At 39.2% G+C, this 19,066-nt stretch overlaps 1 protein-coding gene across 1 annotated transcript in view; it reads left to right on the top strand.

Moving 5' to 3' along the window:
• CHM (CHM Rab escort protein) overlaps positions 1 to 19,066 on the top strand; it is a 151,959-nt gene that overhangs the window by 550 nt on the left and 132,343 nt on the right. The gene's annotated exons all lie outside the window — the stretch shown is intronic.

Here is a 19,066-nt window from a genome sequence, read left to right as displayed (position 1 = left end):
GTTGCTGAGGTAAGGATGGGACTGGGACTTTAACAAGGAGGTGGATAAGGAAATGGACAATGAATCTGAGGCATGGGTTGGGGCCAGCGACTGGGAATCAAAAGGCATGAATTGTGCCTCAAAAGAAGGGAGCTCAAGTCTTGGTGCCAGAACCAGGTATTCCTCTGGTATCTGTAGCCTTTTTAGACTCTCATATGCCTGTGACCAGACCTATATTAAGTGGTCTTCCTCCTGGTTGAGTTAAAATATTATCCTTAAGCCTTTAAAGCTTTTAAAAATTAAATCTTAGGTGACAGGATCTCCTTAGGTAGTGTATGTGGTGATATTGACAACCTCTCTAAATTTCACTTACATAAATAAGAGTTGATGTTTTATTTTGAGGCATTTTAAAGTAGTTCTAAAATATCTGATTAAAACACAGCAAAATATTTACCAGGAAAACAAACTGTTAAAATTTTCTCCTTTTGTATTGATTTTTAAGGGGATTTTCTGCCCAAATAACTGAACTGAGAGCAGGTGTGCTTAAATATTTGCTGTTTCATAGAACTCAATGGTGATATTGGCCTAGCTGAAACAGCTCTTATTATAGAAAATCTTAAACTATTGTGGTTATTCCTAAAATTATTTTGTACAAAACTAAGATTATTCCCATCCCATATATCCTCTTTACTTGAGTTTCACCAGCTTTTGAGCCCAATCCTGCAATCAGATCTGGCTGGGTGGATCCAAGCACCCTGCTGGAGCTTCATGGGGTCTGCTTTGACCCAAGCTCTTCAGTCAGAACCTTCTAGCTCTGTAATTTTTCTCTCCCTTTTGAAGTAAGCAATCATGTTTGTTGTTTCTTTTTATCGAGGAGGAGTGATTTAAATAGAGCAATTGAAATCACTGATTTTTTTAAACAGCGATTTAAATCAGCAAAAAGGAAACTTTGATTTAAATCAGTTTTAATAAAGTTTTGCATTTGTACTTAATTATTTTCCTAATGAAAATTTGTCTCTCCTGGGTCGGTGACCATGAAAACATGTTGATTTGCAGCTAAATATAGCCTTTATACTAAACTTGGTGCCTCTTTTTGCTAAAAGGAGGATACACTATATCTATGCATATTTATTTAACCAAATATATAGCTTGACTTACATCTATTCATTCATTTTTTACATTTCTTATTATGTTAATTATCTTTTCTTATTTACTAGAAGATTAATTTTTGACTTGCAATTTGTGTCATGTTCTTTGGATGGAAATTCAAATTCAGTTAACAGCATAAAACATTTAAAAAAACTAATTTAAATGCTCTGGATAGGTTATAAAAGTTTTATCAAAATATATCTTGTGTATTAAAACTGTGTATCTAAACTATTTAACTGTAGTTAGTGAATTGAACTGATAGTGACCAGAAACTGTGCCCTTCAGGATTTTAGAACTAGAAGATCTCATCCTCCCGCATCTAGTTTTTATTCATAGATTGGAGGAGAACAAGCTCTCCTCCTTTTTCAACTTCCAATGGTTTCTTAACTTTAAATGAATTAATGATTGAACTGAACTAGTTGAATGAACAGAAATGAAGAAAATATTTTCTGCACCCACAGAAGAGGCTATTGCTATCAAAAGCTGGTTTAGTACTTTAACAAATTCTGGTTCCAAGTGCTTAGCTAGTGACTTCCACCAGTTCAGGATTTGACTTTCTTTAAATCTTTGCAGCAAAAACATACTCCTTAGTATTCTTTTTATTTAAAATTAAATTGGAAATTGACAGCCTATGTTAAGGCCTAAATTTATTATGGTCTATTAAAATAATTTAAATAGGCTTATTTTTTAAAAATAAGCCTCTTTTTTAATTTAAATTTAAAAAAATCAGATTTTTTTTTAAATCCTTGTATCCATTCTGTTTTTATGAAATAATTGTGTGCTATTCAAACTTGCAGTCTTCTGAACCTTTAAACTAGGGGTGAGAGAGAGACAGAAGGAGATTTTTATTGGTAGACATACCTGAATGGCATATTCTGGGAATATTTGCTGTTTAAAAGGTTTAGTCAAAAAAACACATTCCTATTGTGTGTGCATTATTGTTAAAAGATTTTAGTTAATATAGGGGCTAGCAAAAAATAGTAAAACCTGGCTATTTTTCCATTGGTGAACATAACTGCTATTAAAGGTACCAAATCGAGATCCTTGGGTGAACCAAGAGACCTCTATGGGCTATTTGTGTAGATCAGTAGCAGGATTGAGGACCTAATGAAGAAACTGTAATAGTTTCCCTGGCCATTCAATTCTTGGTTGTCAGATAATGTGAAGAATGAGAGGGAATGGTAGTCAGGGTATATCAAAACTCCATTTGTTTCCTATGAAAATTTAGTGATTAAAAAGCAGCCAAGCCTCAGTTTCGGTTTACACACTTCTTCACATACAGTGAAAAAGCTTAATCATATTATTTGCATATCTGTGATGTATAAGCAATTAAAAAAAAAATCTTCCTGAAAGTCAAATCAGTGTTTGACCAAGCTAACTCATCTTGCCTCTCAGATACCAGAGTACTACTGATGGTGGTAGTACAGAGTATAGGTAGGACAGAGTATAAACCTATGATGGAGTTTTATTGCTTTTCATGGTCACATAACATAAAATACATGGAAAGCAATTGCTTCAGATCAATTGTCTGTCTAAGCCAATGTCTTAGTGGTGGCCAGTACTTGATGCTTCTGATGAAAGGTGCAAAAATACCTTATAATTGCCAACTATGGAATAATCTTCCCATAGGGAAAGACATCCTGACTCTAGTAAGTTATTGACTGATTTATACTCTGAAGCCTAAGGGTTTCTCTCATTTTTCTTACTCTGTTGTGGCTAACTTAGATACCTAATATGCATGACTAGAACCAGTGGGATGCTATTTGCTTGTATACTTCAGGTATCTCCCTCACCCTTAGGTTAGGCCAGGGGTAGGCAACCTATGGCACGCGTGCCAAAGTCGTCACACGAGCTGATTTCCAGTGGCACTCACACTGCCTGGGTCCTGGCCACCGGTCCAGGGGGCTCTGCATTTTAATTTAATTTTAAATGAAGCTTCTTAAACATTTTAAAAAACTTATTTAATTTACATACAACAATAGTTTAGTTATATGTTATAGACTTATAGAAAGAGACCTTCAAAAAACATTAAAATATATTACTGTCATGCAAAATTTTAACTCAGAGTGAATAAATGAAGACTCAGCACACTACTTCTGAAAAGTTGCTGACCCCTGGGTTAGGCACATGCAAGTATATGAGCACTATTGACTTTAAAAATCTCATAGTATAAATATATATATTTTTAAAAAGAAATACATAGACTAAATATCTGCCTAAATGATGTAGGTAGAAAAAATTGGTACATTAATAAAATTAAATTTGTCTTTGTCTATAGGTTCATAGTAAATAAAATGACATGCATAATCACTATTTCTGTACATATTCATTTTCCAAATGTTTTCTTATTCATCTCATGTTGCTGCAGAATTTCCAGCTTGTTAGTAAATTCACCTCTGCATATTTCCCTTTCTGAAGAAAAGTGTTGCTGACAGGTTTTAACTATCAACTCTTCTTAGTTAGTAACAAGTTCTTTCCTCTCAGTCTGAGAGAGGCCAGAAAAATGTAAGAAGTCCAGAATGTTGTATAGCTCTGAAAAGTGCTTTCTAAAGCCTGGCATTGAAGGGGAAGTCTGTTTTTACTATTCTCAGATCCCGGAAGAGCAGAGTTATGACTTCAGGGAGCAGCTAGCTCCTGCCCATAAATCACAAGTTCCAGCCAGCCCTTCTGCAGTTCCCTCCACATCATGATGATCTCCCAAGCTTCATGTCACTTTCTCTTGTGACTCTGTGATGTTTCAGATAACTCAGGTTTCAGTAATTAAAATCAATTATGGCTGCTCACCATCACATTTTCATGTTTAACATAAAATCCCAATACACAGAAACAAGTATAAACCTTATGATTGACTTGCTGTACATGGCAAATAATTTGTTTTACCATTTGCCGTGTCTAGACTGAAGTGTTAAGGTGTCTCAATTTCTTTCACTTTTGGTTGTACTATGGAGATTATTTTGAATGCTGGAAATTACTAGAAGATGAAGACTGCCTGAGGACAGTACAGCTAGGGTTTTGCTATATGAGTGAGTAAATAGGGATTTTAATCTTTGTAATACCTTGATGTTGTGAAGGTTAATCTTTGTGGATTAGTAATTGATGTGCTGTAAGACAAAGGCTATGTCCTTTGGGGTTGTTAGTCCTTGCTGCATTGAAGCTTTTACCTGTTGTTAGTGATATAATAGATCTGCCATTAAGGAGGAGTTATACTCTGTTCATCTTCTAAACTGAGGGTTTTTATCAGATTTTATCTATTTCAGTTTATAAAAGAGCCTAAGCCATAGGTATTTATACAAAAATTAAAATAATCAAGTACAGAAGTTTAGATATTATGTAGGAATGGAATTTCATGGGGTTTTCAAAGCAAATCAACATCCTCTTATTTGCCTGTATACTTCTAGTGCCCAAAGACTCGAAATAGGATTAGGGCCATAGTGTACTAGGCACCCTACAAACACATAGAGACTCAGTCCCTATCCTGAATACTTCAGTCTAGCAAAGAGATGGAGGTAGGGGAAGATAAGGGGACTGAGATAAATTACTTAGATTAGCTCTCTCTAAAACTTTTTTTATTTAAAATAAAATATTTAAGTAGTTCAGAATCATAATCTATCCCTAAGTGTCCCTTACCATACTTGTTAGTTGACTGACAGAAATGGGGGTTTGAAGAGGGGTTAGAAGGAGAAAGTACGTGCATGAGGGTGAACTGAAAAATGTACAGTGGCATTTAGTGAGAGGCAGACAAAATGGGTGCTGGAGGCAGGCATCTTTCATGCTGAGGCAAACACAGTAAGAAACAAGAGGTTAGTAGGAAGGGGCAGAGTTGTGATGGGCCTTGAAGAGATGTACAGTTTGTTGTGGTGGAAAGCAGGGAGTCAGTGGATGGATTCAGTGAGATGGCCCTTATGGTCAGGACAAAAGACAAGGAAGAGATTAGCATCTTGGAGGGGGTGTATTTTATTTGTTTTAGTTACTTTTTCCTTGTTGTACTTTAGAAGAGATCAGATATTGCACATAAATTGTATTTTAATTAGCTAGACTCATTCATATTGGAAGTAAGGCATCTGGAAAAGCTGACAAGAAAGGTGGTGGATTCTCCCATCACTTAATCTTTAAATCAAAAGTAGATGTCTTTCTAAAAAAGATGTGCTGGTTAGTCTTTTTTCATTTGTGGACCTCTCCAAAATTTCACATGGAGGTACGGACCCCTTTGGAAATCTTAGACTTAGTCTGCGGACTCCCAGGAGTCCATGGGCTCCCGGTTGAAAACCACTGCTCTAATTGAACCACAAGTTACTGGACTTGATGCACAAATTTCTGGGTGAAATTTTATGGCCAATATTGTGTAGGAAATCAGATTAGATAAACAATCCCTATTAACATTACATCATATGAATCTACGAATCTTTACAATAGCAGTATGACTAAACATTATCAAACCAAAATGCTCCTGTTCAAAAGATGCAAAAGAGAGAGGCTGTTGTGGGTAGTCAGTTTTAGTATATTGCCTTAGTTCTGTGTTTCTCTGCTTTTTGGTGTTGACTTAATGTTAACTTTTTAATGTGTAGCCATTGATATCTAATTGTCAAAAACATGATTTTTGTAAAACATTAAAATATTTATGCTGACTTTTTAATGCATATTAGTAATTAAGACCTTTTACCCTTGCATGGTCTTTTCCTGTTTTTGATTATATAATTTGTGCATCTGGTAATTTTAGTGATTCAATTAAGTGGTGACATTAGATTTGAATTTGTTCTTATTTCAGGTTCATTTAACTGTTTTCCCCATGGTGAACTTAATTAAAATGGAACCTTACGCTAAATTCTGGTCATCAGTTCTCCATCTAATACTTCACTTCTTTTTCTCCTACTCCTCATAGCTTCTGAATTAATACCATGATACTCATGAAGTAAAGAGAAATGTTGCATTTACTGAAGGAACTGACTTCCTTGATCGCCAGTTAAATACAGCAGGTTTTTTTGACCTGATACAATGGAAAGATAATTTCATTTTTTAAAGGAAATTATATAATAAATTAGCTGTATAATATGAGAATGTGTGCTCTATTTTTGGCTGTACTGTAGGTCTAAATTAGCAACAAAACTTTCATTATCAAAGTGAAGGTAAACTTAATCTCCCTTTCCTTAGGACTTTAGATATCACAGGATACATCTTGAATTTCCCAGGTTAAGAAATTAAGCAAGCTTGTCCTGTTATAGCAACATCTTTTTTTGTGAGTTCTGTTTTTTTTAGTCATAATATTTAAGAAGTCAGGCTTTTTAACATCCTATCAAAGCCACTCACATATCATTATATTTTGAATGCAGTATATAGTTTTATTTTGGTTAAATTATCTAGTAATTGAAAAACCTGATTTGTTTAACAGATATTATATGTCATTCATTCCATAAGCCATTACTGACAATTTGATCAGTCTGTGCTTTTAAAAAAAATATATTTTAAATGAACGAGTAGGAATTCCTAATCTGTCTGAGAACAGTATTTCAGAGTGCCTGATCTTGCAAGCACTTTACTCACTTGAGTAATACATTGAAGGCCATGGGATTATTCATTTGAGTAAATTTATTCACATTCATGTGTGTTTGCAGGATCAGTCTTTGAATTAAGACATATTAAAATACTGGTTATACTTATTAGTACTGGAGGAGGACATTATGAGCTCTTAGATAAAATCGCACCTTTTCAGAAAAAAGCATAAACTTGTTTACTTGATTTACATGATAGAATGGCACTGTCAAGTATTCAGGCTCATACACTTCTCTTTAAATGATGATTAAAAGGAGAAAATTATAGACAAACCAGTAACATTGGAGTTACAGTAGAAACCATTCTGAGTTAAGACTGATGCTGTCTCTAACGTAGTTAGTCCTTTTATATTGTAACACCACAGATTAAGGATGTAGTATTTGTCTTAAATTGAGTTGCCTTGTTTGGTTGGAATATACTGTAATATTAACATTGCTTAAACTTGTCTGATATTGTAGAAGGCCTGTGTTGGCTTCTGTTCAAGTTGTAAAATAAAGGATGTTCTCTAAAAGGTGGTTGTATTCACATGTTTTGTCTGCCAGTAATTCTAATTTTTTTTTAAAAAGTTATTCTTTATAAAAGCAGTCACAGTAAATTTTCTAGTTCTATGCAATTTTCTTTCCATTCTGGTCTTCGCTGGTTATAAATAACACATGAAATGACTTTCAAGGTAGAAAGCAGGAATCCATTTTGAAATATTCTATAAAATAAAGAGTGATTTATGGTTTCATATGATTTTGGCTGAAAGCACTCGGGCTTTGCCAGGTCATCAAAGTCCTGTCAGGGGAATCTATTATTTATTATTCGATATGCTGGGAGTGGTGTAAGTACTTTATTTTATGTTTATCTTATGTAAGTATAGTGTTAGAAAAAATCAATTCCAGATACTAATACAGTTTTTAAGATATATCCTGGAAAACTAACCTAAAAATTATAGATGTGAATTATGAAGCTGAACATTAGCTATTCTGATCTAAAAGAGAATTTTGAAAAATGAATAACTCCTAATGTTGCTGCAAGATATTTTTAGGATGTATCGCAGGAATTTTTCTCTGTAACTTGATAATTTGCTTTCTCTCCTTATATTTTGGTTACTCTGCTTTTCATAAATAAGCAGTCTTGTTTTACACAAGTTAATATTTAGGCACATGATAGGGAAAAGCTGGACAGAGTTACTTATAAAAGAATATGATATTCCTGTGAACTTCTGAAATATGTTAGTTTCATGATATCATCTTTGTAAATAAATGTTAACTAAAGATATTTGTTTAATCTCATAGGCTAGCAGAGTGGCATTGACTTGTATTAATGTTTATAAATCAGGGGACAGAGCTACGTTTTTTGTAAATGGGTAATCCCCTACCCTTTTAAGTGTCAAGAGAGCAAAACTGATTTTCACAGCCACACCTAAAGTTTTTGGTATCCCTTTTCTTTGCCTCTTGGTGACTTTTTCACCTGACTGCCTTGGAGGTGTCACTCTTTCTGCCTTTCAAGTGCTGTCTCTGCTTTGAGTAAGTGCTTGCCCTTACTGATTTAATTCCTGATTAGTTTGGACATCACATACAAAAGCTTCTCAGAGAATGCAACTGCCATTGAAGCCTTTTCAGAGTCCTTTTAAAACGGGCAGGGTTCTGCTTCAGAAGTCTTTAGCACAGGACACCATGACAGATATTCTGTATTGCTTCTTCCCTTTCCCTCATGTACTATGAGGCCTTGGCTACACTGGCACTTTACAGCACTGTAACTTTCTCGCTCAGGGGTATGAAAAAACACCCCCCCTGAGCGCAGCAAGTTACAGTGCTGTAAAGCGCCAGTGTAAACAGTGCCCCAGCGCTGGGAGCGTGGCTCCCAGCACTGTAAGCTAATCCCCATGGAGAGGTGGAGTACCTGCCGTGCTGGGAGAGCTCTCTTCCAGTGCTGGCGCCGCGACCACACTCGCACTTAAAAGCGCTGCTGCGGGAGCGCTCCCGTGGCAGCGCTGTACAGCTGCAAGTGTAGCCATATCATGAATGTTTTGCAATTCTGTGAACCCTTTACTTCTCGGATCATCTTACTTAGGCCTGGTCTACACTATGCGTTTAAACCGGTTTTAGGAGCGTTAAACCGATTTAACGCCACACCCATCCACACTAAGAGGCCCTTTATATCGATATAAAGGGCTCTTTAAACCGGTTTCTGTACTCCTCCCTAACAAGAGGAGTAGCGCTAATATCGGTATTACCATATCGGTTTAGGGTTAGTGTGGCCGCAAATCGACGGTATTGGCCTCTGGGCGGTATCCCACAGTGCACCACTGACCGCTCTGGACAGCAATCTGTACTCGGATGCAGTGGCCAGGTAGACAGGAAAAGCCCCGCGAACTTTTGAATATTTCCTGTTTGCCCAGCGTGGAGCTCCGATCAGCCCGGGTGGCGATGCAGTCCGAAATCAAAATCCAAAAAGAGCTCCAGCATGGACCGTACGGATGTGATCGCTGTATAGGCAGGCAAATCTGTTCTATCAGAGCTCCGTTACAGAAGACGAAATTCCAAAGCATTTTAAAAAAATCTCCAGACAGACGCCATAGCAGGGACTCAGCGCACTGCTGCGTGACAAGCGTAACGGAAAGCCAAAGAATCAAATGGACGCTCATGGAGGGAGGGGGGACTGAGGACTCCCACAGTTCCTGCAGTATCCGAAAAGCATTTGCATTCTTGGCTGAGCTCCAAATGCCTGTAAGGTCAAACACATTGTCCGCGATGGTTCAGGGCATAGCTCATCAATTTACAGCCCCCACCCACCCCCAGAAGTAAAAGGGAAAAAAATTGTCTCTTGACTCTTCTAAATGTCACCCTATGTCTACTGAATGCTGCTGGTACACGCGATGCTGCGGCACTCAATTGCAGTATCCTCTTTCCCCCTCACTGGTGGTAGATGGTGCAATATGACTGGTAACCGTCCTCATCATCAGCCTTGTGGCAGATGGTGCTGCACAATAGGACTGGTACCTGTCCTCATCATCAGCCCGTGAGTGCTCCTGGCTGGCCTCAGGTGAGGTTGCCCGGGGGCGCCTGCGTAAAAAACTCCTGGTCATTCCTAGTAGATGGTACAGAATGGCTGGTAACCATCTTCATCGTAGCAATAGGGGGCTGAGCTCCATCAGACCCCGCCCTTCATGTGTAAAGAAAATTCTGTACTGCCTGGACTATCATAGCAGCGGGATGCTGGGCTCCTCTCCCCCACACTGCTTAATGTCCTGTCTGGACTATCATAGCAGCTGGAGGCTGCCTTCCCCTCATTTTATCTCACTATCAAGTCACTGTTTCTTATTCCTGCATTCTTTATTACTTCATCACACAAATGGGGGGACACTGCAACGGTAGCCCAGGAAGGCTGGGGGGAGGAGGGAATCAACAGGTGGGGTTGTTGCAGGGGCACCCCCTGTGAATGGCATGCAGCTCATCATTTCGGCGGGATCTGACATGGAGGGGCTGTGCTCTCTGGTTCTCTGATACACTGCTTCTCTAGTACACTTGCGCGAAATGATTGTCTGCCGTTGCTTTCCCGGAGGAAGGAATGAGTGACGACATTTACCCAGAACCACCCGCGACAATGATTTTTGCCCCATCAGGCACTGGGATCTCAACCCAGAATTCCAAGGGGCAGGGGAGACTGCGGGAACTATGGGATAGCTACGGAATAGCTACCCACAGTGCAACGCTCCAGAAATTGATGCTAGCCTTGGACCGTGGACGCACACCACCGAATTAATGTGCTTAGTGTGGCCGCGTGCACTCGATTTTATACAATCTGTTTTACTAAACCGGTTTATGTAAAATCGGAATAATCCCGTAGTGTAGACGTACCCTCAGGGTCCTGATGCTACCAAGACTGAAGTGGGGTAAAAACAGAGGCTCCAGTAATCTGCAACCCTGCTTCCAGCCCCAGTATAAAGATGTCTATATTAGCAGCAGGGTGAACACATAACTTCATTAATAGTGCAGGGTCAGACCACCTTTCTGCAAGGAAGCTGAAGAAAAAGGAGGGAGAGAGGTCTTGAAAGACTCAGATACAAGTCAAACAAAAATAGCTGCATCTTTGGTTGCTCTCCTAAACTGTCTGTGGATTTTGTCCAGTGTGACTTTTCTTTTCCTATCTTGGGAATGGTTGGTTTAATATTGTCTGCATTTATGCTTTTATTATGCTATATATAGAATCCCTACAAATCCAGTGTTCCCAGGACATTTTTGTCCTTAATCAAACCCATCTGGTCCTTGATGTATAAATAGTACTGTTAATCTCTTGTAGTTGAATGGCCAGTTCTCTCAGTACTTACAAGACAATCTCAGCATCATTACTCTGTGATATCAAATTGTTTATGCAAAAGTTTTTAGTATAGCTAAAACTGTGTATATTGATAGTTTTATGTGTGTGGGACATGTGTATATGCTATAGTGGCTCATCGCCCCAATTTCTTTGAAATTATAATATGCTCTGGTGAGTTACTTGGATAAAACCTAATACTGTAAATCACAGGAAAAATAATTTTGGTATTACACAAAAGACCGAAAAGTTGTATGCAGAGACGCCCTGTTAAACTGTTATAAATTGCCAGTGAGTTTTTAAAAAGTGGTACTGCTAAGAGTAATAAAGTATTTATTCAGCAATAGAATTAAATCATACTTAAATTTTATTTTAATGATTTCTTCGTAAGTAGTGAGTAGTAGTTTAGTGGCACTGAACCATGCTTGTTGGTTCTACAGGGTTAATGGGCCCTGAGACTCTTCTAAAAGAGGAGTGGAATGGACAAATATGCTTATTATGATCACTGTAAAATAATGTTTTATGATACCGCTTTAGGAAGAGCTTTGCATAATACTTGATCATGATTTCAGTCGTCTGACACTTGATTTTGTTTTTTGGAAAGCTGATATATGTATATTGCTGAATACTTTTCTTTGACTGTTTGTTTCTCACTTCAGTTTTTAAGTTTAATAGATCAGACATTGGGAACAAAAGAGAAAATTACTGAAGCTGTGGTGTTTTCTCTCATTGATGAACTGAAGTTGGGTGCGAGGCTGTTCTATTCTGCATGTGTATTCAGCTTAGTCACTTTCAAACAAAACCTCTGTCTATATTTTTCCCTCTGATGTTCCTTCATTGGTAGTTCCATGTCATTATGAATATAAGAATGGCCCTACTGGGTCAGACCAAAGGTCCATCTAGGCCAGTATCCTGTCTTCCAACAGTGGCCAGTTCCAGACGCCCCAGAGGGGATGAACAGAACAGGTAATCATCAAGTTACCCATCCCCTGTTGCTCATTCCCAGCTTCTGGCAAACAGAGGCTAGGGACACCATTCCTGCCCATCCTGGCTAATAGCCATTGATGGACCTGTTCTCCATGAATTTATCTAGTCTTTTTTGAACCCTGTTATAGTCTTGGCCTTCACAACATTTTCTGGCAAGGAGTTCCAAAGGTTGACTGTGCGTTGTGTGAAGAAATAACTTCCTTTTATTTGTTTTAAACCTGCTGCCTATTAATTTCATTTGGTGACCCCTAGTTTTTGTTTTATGAGAAGTAGTAAACACACTTCCTTATCTACTTTCTCTACACCAGTCCTGATTTTATAGACCTCAATCATATCTCCCCTTAGACGTCTCTTTTCCAAGATGAAAAATCCCAGTCTTATTTATCTTTCCATATACGGAAGCCGTTCCATACCCCTAATAATTTTTGTTGCCCTTTTCTGAACCTTTTCTAATTCCAATATATCTCTTTTGAGGTGGGGAGACCACATCTGCACACAGGATTCAAGATGTGGGCATACCATGGATTTATATAGAGGCAAGGTGATATTGTCTGTTAATGATTCCCAGCATTCTGTTTGCTTTTTTGACTGCTGCTGCACATTGAGTGGATGTTTTCAGAGAACTATCCACAATGACTCCAAGATCTCATTTTTGAGTGGCAACAGTTAATTTAGACCCTATCATTTTATATGTATAGTTGGGTTTATGCTTTCCAATGTGCATTACTATGCGTTTATCAACAGTAAATTTCATCTGTCATTTTGTTGTGCAGTCACCCAGTTTTGAGAGAGCCTTTTGTAGCTCTTCACAGTCTGCCTGGGTCTTAACTATCTTTAGTAATTTTGTATCATCTGCAAATTTTGCCACCTCACTGTTTACCCCTTTTTCCAGTTCATTTATGAATATGTTGAATAGGGCTGGTCTCAGAACAGACCCTGAGGGACACCACTGGTTACTTTTCTCCTTTTGAAAACTGGCCATTTATACCTACCCTTGGTTTCCTATCTTTTAACCAGTTTCCAGTCCATGAGAGCTACTTCCCTCTTATCCTATGGCATCTACTTTGCATAAGAGTCTTTGGTGAGGCTGGTTAATTCTGTTTAATCAGGTAAAAAGCTAAAAAGGCATGTGCTGTAGCTTCTCCCTTTGGCCAATCAGAGGATCTTGTTTAAATCCACAAATCGTCTTTCCTTTCTAAATATTTCATTCAGTTACTCAGTTTGCGGCTGCTGTAGCACCAGAAATATCTTGCTTTATTGTTCTGTAGAACCACCTACAACCAAACAAACCAAAAACAACCGCCCCCCCACAAACCTCTTTCGGTTACTTTTATATAATTTTTTGGTAAAAGCCACAAGCATTTTGAATCTAGGCATTTACGCATTGCTTGTCACAACAATACAGTAACTGCTCACTTAACATTATTTCGTTGTTACGTTGCTGATCAATTGGAGAACATGCTCATTTAAAGTTGTGCAATGCTCCCTTTATAATGTCGTTTGGCAGCTGCCTGCTTTGTCCACTGCTTGCAGGAAGAGCAGCCCATTGGAGCTAGCTGGAGGGGGCTCGGAACCAGGGTGAACTGGCAGCCCCCCATCAGGGCTGGCTCCAGGCACCAGCAAAGGAAGCAGGTGCTTGGGGTGGCCAGTAGAAAGGGGCAGCACATCCGGGTCTTTGTTGGCAATTCGGCAGAGGGTCCTTGCCTCCGAGAGGGAGTGAGGGACCCACCGCCGAAGAATGAAGTGGTGCGGTAGAGCTGCCGCCGATTGCGGCTTTATTTATTTATTTATATTTTGGGGTGGCAAAAAAGCTGGAGCCGGCCCTGCCCCCTATCAGCTCCCGTTCCCGCAAGTTCCCTGTGGGGCAGTTGCTCAGCAGGCTATCAGTTGCCGGCAGTTCAGCTGTCCCTCCCCCCACTGCTATGTGCTGCTCCTGCCCTCTGCCTTGGAGCTGCTCTTCGGTGCTTCCTGCTTGCTCGGCGGGGAGGGGGAAGAAAGGGGCTAATATCAGGGTGTCCCTCTCCCCCCTGCTTCTACATCCTGCTTACCCCATTTCCAAAGGGCAGGGGGGACAACAACAGGGCTCAGGACGGAGGGAGCTTGCTGGCAGGAGCTGCTGTCTCAACTTGCTGATCTATTTAAAAAGGCAGTGTAGTTAGTGTGGCGTCAGTGTACTTAAAGGGGAAATGTGCATCTCTCTCACACACAGTGTGTCTCTGTCTGCCATGCTGTCTCCCCTCCCTCCATTTGTGCTGCCTTGTAGAGTGTGAGGCTACATTAACAACGTGTTAACCCTTGAGGGCTCAGCTGATTGCTCGTTCATCACAGCCGATTACTATTTCATCATTTAGCAATAAGGCATTCCCTGGGAAGTATCCCACCCTCTGACTTAACCACCTCAACCAAGCTTCACAATCATCATCGCTGTGTACCAGTATTAAATTGTTTGTTTAAAACTTGTGTGTGTATATAGTCTTTTGTCTGGTGGAAAAAAAATTCCCTGGAACCTACCCGCCTCCCCTCACCCATTTACATTAATTGTTATGGGGAAATTGGATTCGCTTAACATTGTTTTGCTTAAAGTCGCATTTTTCAGGAACATGTCTACAATGTTAAGTGAGGAGTTACTGTACATGAATGCCTTACAAGTTCTAACTGTTGCAGAGATCTTGCTATTAGGATTATCGAGTGAACTCCCCCAGAATTAGCTACTACTGTCTTTTTAATACAAGTAAAATGTATTACAGTGGGTCAGCTGTGTGACTACAGAAGACTTTTGTATTGAAAGTGCCTGCTTGCTTCCTGCATTCCTTTGCTTAATGGTTCCCACCAACACTTTTTTATTATAAAGTGCCTCTCGTGGCTTCTTTACTAGAGAGATTTAACTGAATTAAATGTTTAAACTTTTTGCCACAAGTCCTGTATAATTTGGTACAAGCATATTAGTTACAGTGGAAAGATCCAATTTCCATTGAGTAATTCAGGAATTGAGACATTTCCTACAAACAGTTGCAGCTGTATATGTTATATAAGCAGCTTGGATCAGGAAACTTGTTCATTGTAATTACTGGAAAGCCTTGCACATGTGGGGCATTGTGTAATAATAAATGGTTGCTAATCAAACGGAGAGTGAAGTGGGAAAGCTAAAAGTAAATTTTGGATTATATTAAGGTCAATTATATATTTTTGCTGTACAATTTTTTTTAGGGCTGTCAGGTGACTAAAAAAATCTCAACTAATTGCGCTGTTAAACACTAATAGAATACCATTTATTTAAATATTTTTGGATGTTTCCTCATTTTCAATATATTGATTTCCAGTACAACACAATACAAAATGTACTGTGCTCACTTTAACTTCATTTTTATTATATATATTTAATATTTGCACTGTAAAAAACAAAAGAAATAGTATTTTCAATTCCTCCATTACAAGTACTGTAGTGTAATCTCTTTATCATGAAAGTTGAACTTACAAATGTAGAATTATGTTAAAAGAAACTGCATTCAAAAATAAAACAATGCAGAACTTTAGAGCCTCAAAGTCCACTCTGTCCTACTTCTTGTTCAGTCAGTTGCTCAGACAAACAAGTTTGTTTACATTTGTGGGAGCTTATGCTGCCTGCGTCTTGTTTACAATGTCACCAAAAAGTGAGAACAGGCGTTCGCATGGCACTCTTGTAGCCGGCATCGCAAGATATTTACGTGCCAGATGTGCTAAAGATTCATGTGTCCTTTCATGTTTCAGCCACCATTCCAGAGGAAATGTCCATGTTCGATAATAATCCAAAACAGTGTGGACCAATGCATGTTCATTTTCATCATCTTTTCTTTTTTGGTGGTTCAGGTTCTGTAGCTTCCACATCAGAGTGTGGCTCTTTTAAGACATCTGAAAGCATGGTCCACGCCTAGTCGCTCTGAGATTTTGGAAGGCACTTCAGATTCTTAAACCTTGGGTCGAGTGCTGTATCTATCATTAGAAGTCTCACATTGGTACCGTCTTTGCATTTTGTCAGATCTGCAGTGAAAGTGTTCTTAAAATGAAGCTGGGTCATCCTCCGAGACTTCTATACCATGAAGTATATGGCAGAATGCGGGTAAAACAAAGAGCAGGAGGCATACAATTCTCCCCCAAGGGAGTTCAGTCACAAATTTAATTAACACTGTTTTTTTTAACACACGTCATCATGTGTTGTAATTAAAATTGATATGTTTGAAAATGTAGAAAACATCCACAATATTTAATAAATTTCAGTTGGTATTCTATCGTTTGATTAAAACTATGATTAATAGCGATTAATTTTTTTTATTTAATTGCGTGAGTTAACTGCGATTAATTGACAGCTCTAATTTTTTTGCTAGATTTGACTGGGTAGCTTTGAAAATTGAACAATGAGAGCTTGCTGAATTGAAATTCAGTCATACCTAACTTTTATTTCCTCATGTAAGTGGAACTACAGTTGATATTGGCACCTTAATGACCATGCCGTATTTAATACATAATTTTGAGGCAATTTAGTTACAATAAATATACAGGTATTATGTATTTTTACTTATGAATCACATTACCATTAATGAAATTTAGGCTGATTCTCAGAGGCTGGTTGGGGGGTTCCGGGTACAGGGTCATGGCAGTGGAACTCAGGAGATCCAGGTGAAGGTGGTGTAGATCTGGGTGTGAGGAGATGGGGCGGGGTGGGACTGGATGTTGGGGACTCATTGGGGATTGATGGGGTAGGGGGTCCAGGTGCAGCAGGTTGGGGATCAGTGGGGCCCATTGGAGGGTCCAGGTGTAGGTGGATATGGCTTGTCAGGGTGAGGGTTCAATGGGCCTTTTTAACAAGGGAGCCCAGCTGTTGCCGCGGAGGGAATGCTGCATGCTGGGCTTCCGCTTCCCCCTGTGATTCCCCTATCCCCTTTTATTCTCCGTCCTCCACCCCTCATTCCCCTCCCCTTGCCCTATTCCACCCTCTTCCTTCCTCACTGCCTCTCCCTCCCTCCCATCATTTCCACCACCTCCCATTACCCAGGTCCACTGCAGGCAGGCACTCTTGTACAGAAAACAGGAGGGCTCCCAGCACACAGAAGGGGAGTGTGACAGGCACTAGGACCAGGAGGCAGTGTTCAGCTGCAGAGACAGGGGAGCTGAGATGCAGCCTCCTTCAGCTGGGCAGTTCTGTGCCTGCAGAATGAGGGGGGCAGTGGCATGTAACCCCATCTGTTCCCCAGGCCTTGCATCTGTGGAGGGGGAGCAAGTCCCCCCCCCAAAACTAAACCAATGGTTGCCCCTCGCCCTCTCCCCCCGTGAGCGACTTCTCTGCTGTTTTCTGCAGGGAAACACAGGAAATCTGCAGGGGGGAGCGGGGGCGCTGTTTTCTGCGGGCGTGCAGTCCTGCAGAATCCCCCCCAGGAGTAAAGTGTTTATATGAATTTCTTGTATCCAGTAATGTGTGGATTAAAGTTTAAAAGAATTAGCTCGATGAAGTAACTTTTTGGAAGTACCTTGAACTGTCTGGATCTTCTCTGATATGGCTGCTCTTGGCCTACTGTGATAGACACATGTCGTTTTGCCTCCAAGGAGCTGCAAGCAGGGGGAAAGACTTGCTGTAATTGTTCTGCAGACTTTTCTGCTATAATAAAATGTCATCTTAACTTACACGAAAATTTCCTATTTTCACTATGTTTAATTGTAGAATTTCATTGCAGAATACTTTACCAGGAAGCAGTGCTTTTTACTTAGATTTGAAGTGGAAAGGTATAAATGGCCCTGAAAAGTAGGCAGATTTCAGATTTTAAAATTTGTAGATCTGAAATGTAGTATTAAAGATACATTGAAAAGCTTGTTAAAACATATTAAATAGTATAGTGCCAAATCATTAAGAGTTTGTGTAAGACTTAAGTTTTAGAGTAAATACATTTTTAAAAGCTGAAAATAATTTCCTCAGAGTTCAAGGTTGTTTCCTTTTGAAACCGTTTATTCATTTAATGATTTTTTTTTGTGGCCAGTACCATGACATTTAGGTAAACGACAAACAAAAAACAATATCTCATTGTTTCCTGCATTGGACAGCACAAATAACCACTCCACTCTTACTTGTAGCCCCAGTGTAGTATAACTAAAATCTTAATGAGACAAATACTTCACGGTTGAACGAATGCTTGATCAAACAAATGTGTTGTGTGCTGTACTTAACGTAAACCTCTATTTCTCACAGCTAGAGATGCTCCATCAAAAAAGCAACCTTTTGATTCTTAAGAGGGGAGATCTAGGGGCTCCTGGGAGTGTGGGAAGTATCTCAGCTGATCTCCACTGTCACATGGGTCCTGATCCCAAGCCCATTAAAGTCAACTGGAATCTTTCTGTTAGCTTCAACAGGATTTGGATCCGGCCAATGATGCATATAGAAATTGGAGAGAATATCTCTAAATCCTAAAGCGCAGCATGGGGAGTAATCCTAACCTCTGAGATCTTGTTAAGTTTACATTTAATAATAACCTACCAGTGCTATTTTCACATATTTCATAGCTCATGATGTATCTTTCTTCACTGTCTTTCCTGTTATGTCCATTTTAATATAGAAGGAATTGTCATCTTTGACAAAAAATAAATCCACCATTTCAGAAGGAGAGAATTTAAAAACAGCTAAGCAATCAATATTTAACAGAGTATTTCTTAATTCTTTTTTCATGTGGGTTTGCATCCCTTGTAACTTGATCTCTTCCACAACTGTCCACAGGCGACTACTCTTGCCCACAAATGATCTACTTATAGATTACTAGCACTTTGTCTCTTGCAGCAAAACGTGAAGCCGTGTGCTGGCCTCATCTTCTGTCACTACTAGCACGTAGCAATAGGTGGAGCTACAGATTTGATACTTAACTGCAGCACCCTGGAATAGCTGATAGAGAAATGTTTTTGAGACTATATCTAGGTCGGACAATGTTAAATGCAGTATCAGGACAGTATATGATTCATGAAGACACTTTGGCAATCTATAAATTGCACAGCTGGCATGGAAAAGTTATGTAAATTGTTTAGTTAACTGATGTAAAATGGACAAAAGAAATAGGAAAAGATTTTTAATCTACATGTGTATTACTAA

This window comes from Mauremys mutica, chromosome 9 (genome assembly GCF_020497125.1).
Source record: "Mauremys mutica isolate MM-2020 ecotype Southern chromosome 9, ASM2049712v1, whole genome shotgun sequence".
In the NCBI taxonomy this organism is placed as follows: Eukaryota; Metazoa; Chordata; order Testudines; family Geoemydidae; genus Mauremys; species Mauremys mutica.
This window is presented reverse-complemented; position numbering and strand designations above follow the sequence as displayed.